Source organism: Xyrauchen texanus, chromosome 6 (genome assembly GCF_025860055.1).
Source record: "Xyrauchen texanus isolate HMW12.3.18 chromosome 6, RBS_HiC_50CHRs, whole genome shotgun sequence".
NCBI classification, from domain to species: domain Eukaryota; kingdom Metazoa; phylum Chordata; class Actinopteri; order Cypriniformes; family Catostomidae; genus Xyrauchen; species Xyrauchen texanus.
In genome coordinates, this window is record NC_068281.1 from 21,432,343 (window position 1) to 21,444,549 (window position 12,207).

The following is a 12,207-nucleotide window of genomic DNA, read 5'->3' on the forward strand; positions in this document are numbered from 1 at the left end:
TATTTTCACATGCAAATGAGCTTGTGATTCGCCAAATAACCACAAATGTGGACAGAAATTTGCAGTTCTTCACCGGTAATGGTGAACCTGTAGCAAACCTTCGGCAACAATGGACAGATTGTTGCATTAAACTGTATTATTTTCATAGGAAAAGGGCCCAGAGCAATATATAGTCAGGGGATCAGAATTCCCTGCTACAGCCCTGGCTGTGGACTCAGACAATTCTAACACAACAGACACATTGTATGTATGTGACATCCAAAGGTTGCAAGACTAGTATTTCGCTGGTTATTTGAAGGGAGGTGTTACTTAGAGTATGCCTTGTTGTGTGCACGTCTTGTGGTATTCTTGCAGGACGCAGACATACCCTTCTCACTAATTTGCGTGATAAAATTTAAATTAAAAATTATTTCAGGTACGTGTGCAGACTATGCATAAAGAGTGCGCGTGGTTAGAAAAATCGTGCTGCACGTGTACATTGTTCGTGTACTCTGCTGGTGACGAAAATTAGGTCACTCAATCTATACGCATACGCTAGGTACGTGTAAAACCGAAGGATACTTTTAGCTTCACAGTTGTTCAATTGGGAGCGCAGAGGCGAAATTCCGAACATGACCGGGAGATGCCGCTGCGGGACGCGTCGTCATCACTGCAGCAAGGTGCTCGGATGGGGATGGTCCAGCAGGGAAGAGAGGAGAGAGAGAGGAGACAGATCAGGCGCTGCTGCTGTGTTCGTGGCTACCCACCGTAGTTTTGCGGTCTCCATCTATCCCCTCGTTTTCCTTGGATACCTAGCGGATGCTACTATATCCACAGCATACCAGCATCTCTTCTCGAAAGTCCGCTTTCAAGTCGTCGGTAATGATTTTCGTCTGTCACTACATCTGAACTGTCGGCAATAAGCGGAAGCAAGAAGAGCGTTTGTTCCACTAGACATCATTCGGTAAGCGCAATGTCATTCCAGTTGCATTTCCAGTTGTTACACTCCCCACCTACAGCCGCGATTTCTAGCACAAAAATGCGTGAAACAGTTGGTGCAACCATTCCGGTGCACAGATTCACAGCACAGGTTTTTTTTTTATTTGCATGCGAATGTCGCTGTGATTGTGTTTATGGATGTTTTATTGCATTTGACGCTCGTGTTCATCGGGCTATGGAGCGCAGACTGGGAACTGAAAATGGAATCCATTAGAACATCATTCTCCATCAGAGAGCGCGCGCGCAGAAAACCTATTACTATTGACCTAAATTTTAATGATGTATTTATCAAATTACACGAGTCCACAAACATGACGATTGACCGCTGCTTCTTTGTTTAGTTTTACACCACGTTATCGCCTGTTTTGTCGTTTATCTGTAAACCGCTTTGGTTAGATGTGAAGCACCGTAAACATTTTGTGTCCATTCGTATTAAATATCTTGATTTATAGCGTGTGTAGCTTTAACTTTTCTAGCATTACGATTTCTAGTCAAATTTGCATTATTGAACGTATTGCCAATGGACAAATCCATTAATAAAATAGAATCTTCATAAATTATTATTAAAATAAATCATAAAGGTGAATAAAGAATATTTGTTTATGACCGGTCAGAGAAATGGGATATAGAAATGGTAATGTATCCACCCTACTACTGACCACCTATTAGTGCACTTGCATAGGTGAGGCCATTTTGAAAGCGAAAAAAAATAAATATCAGCTTGTAGTATTAGGCCGGGTGTGTGTGTGTGTGTGTGTGTGTGTGTATGTATGTATGTATGTATGTATGTATGTCCAATCCTTTGCTATATTTTCCCAGTTGTCAAACTGGCCCATTAATGTCTATCTCAACAGCAATCTTTTTACTGCTTAATGTGTAGCCTACATAGAAAGTTGTTAATGAACAGGTGTGTAGGCTACCATTTATCTCTGAAAATAGAAGTGATTCTTGAAATGTTTTCAGGTGTTATTATAAGTTTATATACAATACAGTGAAAATCACTGCTTTTTTTTCTTTTTAGCTGTAAAGATATATTTTAGTGAAGTGCAGATACAATGGTCTGATTTACTGTAGCATAATAAACAAAAAAGTATTTTTTATTTTTTTTTGCTACAAAAATGAAGAGAGATATCATTAAACTGAAACTCTAAGAGAGGAATGGTGAGAGATTGAAAGAGAGTGAATATTGATCGCATGGGACATGCTCAAGTTGATCATAAATTATACATTGCATATGATTTATTTTTTGTGCAAAAAGGCTTCAGCAGACCTGGCCATGGAATTCAACAGACCCAGACATTACATTTGAATGTCTTGATGCACCCACAGTAAGCGAAGGCTTTCAGGGAGCACCAGTGCATGACGGCGAAATATTGTATGCATACTCTTAAGTCTACTTGCCCATGTACAGTATTGTTGCAAACATCAAAGGTGCTTTGTAGACTTTCTGCATCATGAAGATATCCAGTCAAATTAAATGTACAGCACACATGCACAAAATGGGCAGTTTATAACATTGGAAGTTAAATTATAAAAATTTGTAGCAGATAACATGAGGAGCAGGAGACTGTTAGCATAACTTGATTTTTCTCCATCAATGGCCCTGTAAATTCAGGATAATGGACAGGTTATCAATACCTTAAACTTGGCGTGAAAGAAATGAAAATGTTCAAAACCAGAGTGCTCGTATTATTATTAATTATTAAAATGGTGCATTTGCAGCACATGGAGTGCATTAGTGCTGATAATAGGAGTTTTACCAATAATTTGTTATCCCATGTCATTTTCCCAGATACAATCTCACTTAGGTTTTGAAGCAGTCACAACTTTGGTCTTTGTTTGCCTGCAGAGGTTTGTTACAGTAATTGCTTTGTCAATTTACATTTATATACCATCTAACAGTTTATCCACAGTTTCTTTTAGACTTTTAATGGATTCTGCAAGTTTTTCAGGTTTTGCTACAAATATACAGTATGATATAGATGCTAAAATCTCAAACACTTGACATGATTAAAGCAGTGTTATTTACACCCTTAAGGGATGATCCTCGTTTTAATGTGTTACTTTTTTCTTTAAAGGCATAGTTCACTCCAGAATTTAGTCATCATTTACTCACCCTCATGTTGTTTTAATCCAGTATGACTTTCTTTCTTCCATAAAACACAAAATCAGATTTTTCACTTTTGGGTGAACTATCCCTTTAAGATGTTCTCTAATTAAGATGTAGCCTAGGTTTTGTAATAGGTGAACAAAGCAAGGCTTTGTCATGCTCATAGTGTTCTTTAGTATTCTTCTCAGCAATAGACCTGTTGATAAATATCAGACTTGGATCCAGCCACTTGGTATGGGCTGACTCTGTCTTCTCTTCTGATAATGACCTTAGAGATAAAGCTGGTGATGACAGACGCTTTCCATTGTTGTCATCTGAGCCGACATTCACGGCAGATACATAGTTATAGCTGTCATAGCAGGAGGAAATGAGAGTGCGGTGCCATGAATTTCTTTTATATATACATGATTGTTCCTAAGAAGATCTGCCAAATGGTGACTTGGACTTTGATTAATCGTTTTTTGAGTTTTGAGGCTTGATATGTACACTTTGGAATTTGAATCTGCATTAGCCAGCGCTATAGTAGGTAATTTACCCCAAAGGACTTTACATATTTCATTGATAGTTAGATTAATACAGGTAAATTTATTTGACATTGTTTTAAAATACGATGCCAAATGGCTTAGTCCCAATTTTTCTAAATAGTTAAATATCCAGATTACCAGTTGTCCTATTTTTTATATATTTACCCTTTAGAGAATGGATTAGGGATAGAAGTGTTTAATCATTTACACATTGTCATGTTTTCTAAACCTGTATGACTCTCTTTCTTCCATGGAACACAAAAGGAGATGTTAGGCAGGCAGAATGACAGTCTCAGTCACCATATAAATTTTTTGTTTCTTAGCCCGAATTTTACGGCACATGGACATCGGAGCAACCGGTGTTCATGTTTACCATCACCAGACACTGTTCAAATACAATAATCATGCAACAACCAAGCTGCATGAAGATCTGCAGGAGAAGCTACGCAACCTCGGCTTGCTGTGGAGACAAGGCCTTCAGTCCTCGGTATCAGGAGGGGACGTCGTAAGTCTTTGTTTTTACGGCGATGTGGCTCAAAGACAGAGTTCCGGATGCCGCCATTCAGCTAGATGGGCTCGCCTGTCATAATGACAGAAATGCAGCTCTGTGCAGTAAGACTTGCGGTGTTGGCTTGTGTGTTTACATCATCACGGAATGGTGCAAGAACTCTATGCTAGTCTCTAGCTACTGCTCATCGCTGGTGGAGTTTGTAACTGTTAAATGCAGACCTTTTTATTTACCACTGGAATTAACCACTGTCATTATTACCGGACTTTACATTCACCCCAGTGCTAATGCTAAAGAAGCACTCTGTGAACTCTATGGGGCTATTAGTGAACTGCAGAACATTCACCCAGATGGACTGTTTATTGTCGCCGGAGATTTCAACCATGCGAATCTAAAGACAGTGCTCCCTAAATTACATCAGTATGTGGACTTTGCAATGAGAGGGGTGAACACGCTGGATCTTGTTTACACAAACATCCCAGGCGCATACCGGGTGGAGCCCGCCCCCATCTCGGCTACTCAGACCACATCTCTGTCATGCTAATCCCAGTATACAGACCACTCGTCAAGCGCACAAAACTGCTTCAGAAGCAGGTGAAAACCTGGCCAGCAGGAGCCATCTCTGCTCTTCAGGACTGTTTTGAGTATTCTGACTGGCACATGTTCAGGGAGGCTGCAACATATGGCAACTCTACCAACTTGGAGTAATACACTGCATCAGTGATCAGCTACATCAGCAAGTATATTGATGATGTCACTTTCTCCAAGACCATCACCACACACTCCAACTAGAAGCCGTGGATGACTGCGGAGGTGCATGCGCTGATGAGGACCCGAGACTCTGCCTTCAGAGCAGACAACAAGGCGGCCCTATGAACAGCAATGAACTGTCCCGGGCCATCAGAGAGGCAAAGCGTGCACACACGCCCAGAGAATCCACAGTTACTTCCAGGACAGCGGTGACACACGGCACATGTGGCAGGGCATCCAGGCGATCACCAACTACAGGACAACATCAGTTGCCTGTGACAATGATGCCTCCCCCTTCCAGATGCGCTGAACGACTTTTACACTCGGTTTGAGGTGCAGAACGACATGGCTGCGAGGAAGACCACCCCTCCTCCCAACGACCAGGTGCTATGTATTACCACGGCTAATATGAGGAAAACTCTACGTATAGCCGACCCACAGAAGGCTGCTGGACCAGACAACATTCCTGGCAGAGTGCTCAGAGGATGTGCAGACCAGCTGGCGGATGTTCTTACAGACATCTTCAACATCTCTCTGAGCAGCGCCGTCGTTCCAACGTGCTTCAAGGCCACCATCAACGTCCCCATGCCGAAGAAGTCTTCAGTGTCCTGCCTCAACAACTACTGTCCCATCGCACTCACACCCATCATCATGAAGTGCTTCGAGAGGATCGTCATGAGGCACATCAAGACCCAGCAGCACCCCCTCACTAGACAAACTGCAGTTCACGTGTCATCCCAACCGTTCAACAGACAACGCCATCAACACCACCCTCCATCTGGCCCTCACCCACCTGGATAAAAAGGACTCATATGTTCGCTGTTCATAGACTTTAGCTCAGCATTCAACACAATCATTCCTCAGCACCTGATTGGAAATCTGGACCTGCTGGGCTTGGACACCTACCTCTGCAACTGGATCCTGGACTGGGAGACCTCAGTCAGTCCGGATCGGGAACAGCATCTCCACCGCCACCACACTGAGCACTGGGCCTCCCTGCTGTTTACTCTTCTGACTCAAAACTGTGCAGCAATGCACAGCTCGAACCACATCCTCAAGTTCGCCGATGACACAACCGTGGTGGGTCTCATCAGCAAGAACGACGAGTCAGCATACAGAGAGGATGTGCATCGGCTAACGGACTGGTGTAAAGCCAATAACCTGTCTCTGAATGTGGACAAAACAAAAGAGATGGTTGTTGACTTCAGGAGAGCACAGAGTGACCATTCTCCACTGAACATCGACGGCTCCTCTGTGGAGATCGTCAAGAGCACCAAATTCCTTGGTGTTCACCTGGCGGAGAACTTCACCTGGTCCCTCAACACCAGCTCCATTACCAAGAAAGCCCAGCAAAAAGCACATCTCCTACCCCTATCCTCACCACATTCTATAGAGGGACTATTGAGAGCATCCTGAGCAGTTGCATCACTGCCTGGTTTGGGACATGCACCATTTCGGACCGCAGAGCCCTGCAGAGGATAGTGAGGACAGCTGCGAAGATCATCAGGGTCTCTGTTCCCTCCATCAAAGACATTTACACCAAACGCTGCATCCGCAAAGCATCCAGCATGGTGGATGACCCAACACACCGCTCACACAAACTCTTCACCGTCCTGCCGTCTGGCAAGAGGTACCGAAGCATTCGGGCTCTCACGACCAGACTGTGTAACAGCTTCTTCCACCAAGCCATCAGATTCCTCAATACCCAGAGACTGGACTGACACACACACACACACACACACACACACACACACCTGTACACCATCCAACTTTTGCACATGTCCTTTTGCAATTCATTGTAACTTTATACCTGGCTGCTACCTTAATATCTGCTATGTCCATAGAACACTATTTCATAGTAAGTTATGTTTGCATTCTACATTTTTAGAAAGTGTCATCTTTTTGCACTACTCAAATTAGAAATGTGTACTTGTCGGCTCTGCACTGTCTCTCACTGTCTCTTACTGTGCCCATTGTCCTGTTTCCTTGATGTTTGCCCGAGCACTTATGTAGGTCTTGGAGGAACGTTGTCTAATTTCGCTGTGTACAGCACTAACTGTATATGGTTGAACGACAATAAAAAAAACAGTAAGTAAGTCGTATGGGTATGGAACATTGCATCTTTTTTTTCTACATAATGAAAGTGAATGGTGGCTGATGCTCTAATTAAGTATAACATCTCCTTTTGTGTTCACCAGAAGTCAAAACAGATTTAAAATTTTGGGTGAACCATCTTTTTAAGATAATACACACTTATTATTAGAGGTCGACCGATATAGGATTTTGCCGATACCGATAACTAAGTTGGGAAGACAAGCCGATAACCGATTCATCGACCGATAGTTTTTAAAATTGATACTGAATGATAAAACAACATTTAAAGTAGGAATGCTCCGATACCACTTTTTCTCTTCTGATCCGATTTTTTTTTGGCATAATCAGTAGAATTTTTTTTTGGCATTATCAGTAGAATACCTTTACATTATTGTTTGGAACTAATTGGAAGTGCTCTTTAATATGTAAAGAAAAAAATCTCTAACTACACATTATTTCAATATAAATGAAGAAACTTATTAAGCTTATTAAGAAACACTTTAATATTTACTAGTATACTTGATAATGTAGCAGCAAAATTAACAGTAATTCCATTCTTAAAGTCTTCAGTAGAAAAGAAACCAGTGTTTTATTTTTCTTTCTTTCTTTTTTCCCAAAAAATATTTCAACTTATATCTGGACATTAAAGGATTCAGAACTCTTTCTGTTCAATTTAGTTGTAAGATTTCAGTCCAATTTTCATTCACACAGTTGTTTTTTGGAACCCATTCAATTTATATATTGTTATAAACTGTAAACAAATACTAATGATGACAATAATAATAATAAAAATTATAATAATTATTATTATTTTTTAAATACAACAGTAATATTTTTAAGTTGTGCACTTTTTAAACCCTCACACTTTTAAATTTGACATTCCATCCAAACTCTCCAGGAAGTCCTGTATGTGTCTGTTTGGTTGTAGGCAAGTTCACAGTAGTTTAATTAGCTTCTTATGCAAATTCTGGTCAAATGCACCGGACACAACAGGGGAAAATTATTGGTGTGGATTTTTGCTGATAACCGATAGTTCCAGAAATCGTTATTGGTGTCGATTAATCGGCAAAACCTATATATCAGTCGACCTCTACTTATTGTCATCTCTGTCAATTCTGAGGTTAATATGAGCTTCAGCGGGGTGATAAAAGTAGATTTTATTATTCCAAAACCCTTTTTGTTAACTTCCCAGGTTTGTTAAGAAGTTTTACTGCTATTATTATGTTGAGGGCTGTCCTTTCCCAGCACTGTCTTGTACACAGATCAAGTGCTTTAGTGAGTGATCTTGCCTCAACTTAATTTAGCCAGAGTACCGTGGAAACATCTTATATGCACACGGCCAATACACTGGAGAGCAGCCTTGCTTATGAATACAATGTCAGTGCTCCAGAAAAGACTTGATGAGGGCAGTAATACATTCTTACCTGACTGTTAGGATTATAGAGACCCGGAGTTTGGAGAGACAAGCTGTGCTCACTTAGCATTTGCATTTGTGATTAAGGAATCCACTGACACATAAAATATGAAATATGAGAGACAGCAGGGCCCTTGCCATCTATTTATAGATTTGCAAACCAAAATTAATTCAAAATGAAGGTTTTGCAGTTATGATTTTGGTTAAAGGATTGTTAATCATCCCCAGCCTTAACAAAAATAAATAAATAAATAAATAAATACATCTTTTGAATTGGAATCATCTGAGAAGTCTTGGAATAGAAGTTAATGGTTTGCAGGATGAAATTTGTAAATTGTTTATAGGATTGTTTATCTGAATGATCTTTAATACTTCTCAATTAATTTTTTATAGGTTTGTCAGATAATATAGTTCTTGGAAATAGGCCTAGGTGCAATTATGGAAAACTGGGCTAGTAAGTGAGAAAATGCACATTTATACCATAATGAACTCCAAAAAGTATCTTAAGGAGCTATTTCTATGAAAACCTTAAACCCTTATTTGTTTTTTGGTGATACTTGATGTATTCACATTGATTCAGTGATATTTAACACAGTTTTGGACTTAAATAAAAGCAGTTAATTTAGATGTTACCACATGTATCTCATGTTTAGGTTATCAATTTGTCAGTGTGCTTGAGCAAAATGTATCACACTGTACTTGTCATGTATTACCCTGTCGTGTTTCACCTTGCTCCTTAGTTTTCACTTTTGTCCTTTATTTAACTCCATAGTCTCCTTGTTAGCGTTTGTGTTCACTGTCATTGTTCTCACCTGTGTCTTGTTGGTAATCATCCTGCCTTGTGTGTATTTAACCCTGCCCGTTCCTCCACTACCTGGTCGTTCGTTGAATGTTGTCAAGCCTGATCTGTGTTTCCCTGCCTGAGTTCTTAGTTTATGTTTGTTTCCCCATCGAGGGTTTTTTCCTTTGTGTTTGTTTTGTATTTTGTTAATAATAAAGAAGCCTGCATTTAGATCCTCTCTCCTCGCTGCCTCATTCCTAACAGAACAAATGACCAAACATGGATCCAGCGGTTTGACAGGCCAACTGTAATCTTCTCAGCCTGACGCAGGGAGATCGTCCGGTCGAGGAGCACATCCGCGATTTTCTCGCAATTGCGAGTGCCTCCGACTTCCCTGATTCCTCCCTGGTCGTATTTTTCCGGGCTAACCTGAACAGTGCGCTCAAGGAGCGGTTGCCACCGGCAACGCGCGGCTGGACGCTCCGCGCGTTCGTGGAGGAGACCCTACTGGCCTGCGGTTCCTCGTTCACCGTGGACATCGTCGAGGAGAACCCCGTAGCTCCTCCCAAAGTGGTAACCCTCCATTCGCCTGTGGTTCGTCCCTTCACATCTGCCAGCGAACCAACCTTCATGCCTGCCGTGATCAAGGAGCCAATGCTGCCAGCTTCGTCCGCCAGGAGGAGGAGAAGAAAGGCTTCCGCTCCCCAGTTCACGCCTTCTACGGTCTGCGAGCCAGAGCCCACGCATGTCACTGTGAGCGAGCCAGAGCCCACGCATGCCACGGTGAGCGAGCCTGAGCCCTCGACCATCCCCGAGCCAGCGCCTGTAGCCTCCGATGTCAGTGAGCCAGCCTGTAGCCTCCGATGTCAGTGAGCCAGCGCCTGTAGCCTCCGATGTCAGTGAGCCAGCGCCTGTAGCCTCCGATGTCAGTGAGCCAGCGCCTGTAGCCTCCGATGTCAGTGAGCCAGCGCCTGTAGCCTCCGATGTCAGTGAGCCAGCGCCTGTAGCCTCCGATGTCAGTGAGCCAGCGCCTGTAGCCTCCGATGTCAGTGAGCCAGCGCCTGTAGCCTCCGATGTCAGTGAGCCAGCGCCAGTAGCCTCCGATTTCAGTGAGCTAGCGCCAGTAGCCTCCGATGTCAGTGAGCCAGCGCCTGTAGCCTCCGACAGCAGTGAACCTACGCCTGTAGCCTCGACCGTCCCTGAGCCAGCGTCAGCAGCCATGACCATCCAAGAGCCAACGCCTCCCGAGCTTTCCAGAGCTCCGCCTCCCGAGCTTTCCAGAGCTCCGCCTCCCGAGCTTTCCAGAGCTCCGCCTCCCGAGCTTTCTACAGCTCCTCTCCCAGAGACGCCTGAGCCTCCTGCGGCCACGCCCCCTGAGCCTCCCAGGGCTCCGCCTCTCGAGCCTCCCAGGGCTCCGCCTCTAGAGCCTCCTACGGCGCCACCTCCATCGGCTCCGCCTCTAGAGCCTCCTACGGCGCCACCTCCATCGGCTGCGCCTCCAGAGCCTTCCAGGTCTCCGCCTCTAGAGCCTCCTATGGCGCCACCTCCATCGGCTCCGCCTCCCGAGCCTTCCAGGTCTCCGCCTCCAGAGCCTCCTGAACCTGTCCCTGTCCTTTGGCTGCCTCCCAGACCCCCTGAACCTGTCCCTGTCCTGTGGCCAGCTCCCAGGCCACCTGACCCAGTCCCCGTCTTGTGCTCCCCTTGGACTGTCTGTCTGCCCCTCTGTGCCCCCGTGGACTGCTCGCCTGCCCTCTGTGCCCCCTTGGACTGTCTGTCTGCCCCTTGTGCCCCCGTGGACTGCTCGCCTGCCCTCTATGCCCCCTTGGACTGTCTGTCTGCCCCTTGTGCCCCCTTGGACTGCCTGTCTGCCCTCTGTGCCCCCCTTGGTCTACCTATCTGCCCCTTGTCCCCCCCTGGATTGTCTGGTGTCCCCTTGTGCTCTCCGTGGTCTGCCAGTCCCCCCCATTCCTTGGTTTTGTTTTTTTTGTATGTTTGTTTTTAGGATCGTCTGGGATCCGATCCTTTGAGGGGGGGCTATGTCATGTATTACCCTGTCGTGTTTCACCTTGCTCCATAGTTTTCACTTTTGTCCTTTATTTAACTCCATAGTCTCCTTGTTAGCGTTCGTGTTCACTGTGATTGTTCTCACCTGTGTCTTGTTGGTAATCATCCTGCCTTGTGTGTATTTAACCCTGCCCGTTCCTCCATTACCTTGTCGTTTGTTGAATGTTGATGTTCGCTCCCATGCCCGGGTTTCCAGTGTTCCAGCGTTTTTGTGTTTTGCTTTCATTTTACCCATTGTGGTTGTTTTGTTTGCTCCTGTTGTGTCTGTTCATCAAACCCGCATTTGGATCCTCAACTTTTGTCAGCCCCCGTCCTCAATCGTAACAGTACTGCATAATTTTTAAAGACAAAGTACTATTTTATATAATTAGGACTGAAAACAAAACGTTTTTCCTTTTCATTCTTAGTAGAAACAATGTTTTTCCATTCCACTCCTAGCGTTCTGCAGGCTCCTTTTCAAATAGGTTGGAATGAAATAAAAAATATATTTTTTTTTAAATGAATGTTTTCTGTGGAATACAGGTGAAACTCGAAAAATTAGAATATTGTGCAAAAGTTCATTAATTTCAGTAATTCAACTTAAAAGGTGAAACTAATATATTATATAGACTCATTACAAGCAAAGTAAGATATTTCAAGCCTTTATTTGATATAATTTTGATGATTATGGCTTATAGCTTATGAAAACCCCAAATTCAGAATTTCAGAAAATTAGAATATTACATGAAATCAATAAAAAAAGGATTTTAAATACAGAAATGTCGGCCCTCTGAAAAGTATAATCATGCATATGTACTCAGTACTTGGTTTGGGCCCCTTTTGCATTAATTACTGCCTCAATGCGGCGTGGCATGGATGCTATCAGCCTGTGGCACTGCTGAGGTGTTATGGAAGACCAAGATGCTTCAATAGCTGCCTTCAGCTCTTCTGCATTGTTTGGTCTCATGGCTCTCATCTTTCTCTTGGCAATGCCCCATAGATTCT

General features: G+C 43.4%; 1 protein-coding gene across 1 annotated transcript in view; it reads left to right on the forward strand.

Moving 5' to 3' along the window:
- The first annotated feature begins 706 nt into the window (after positions 1 to 706).
- The window catches only part of LOC127645541 (catenin delta-2-like), a 148,905-nt gene continuing 137,404 nt past the window's right edge, over positions 707 to 12,207 (forward strand). Inside the window, exon 1 of the mRNA XM_052129194.1 lies at positions 707 to 943. The gene's annotated coding sequence lies outside the window, so the exon portion shown is untranslated. The remainder of the gene's footprint in view (positions 944 to 12,207) is intronic.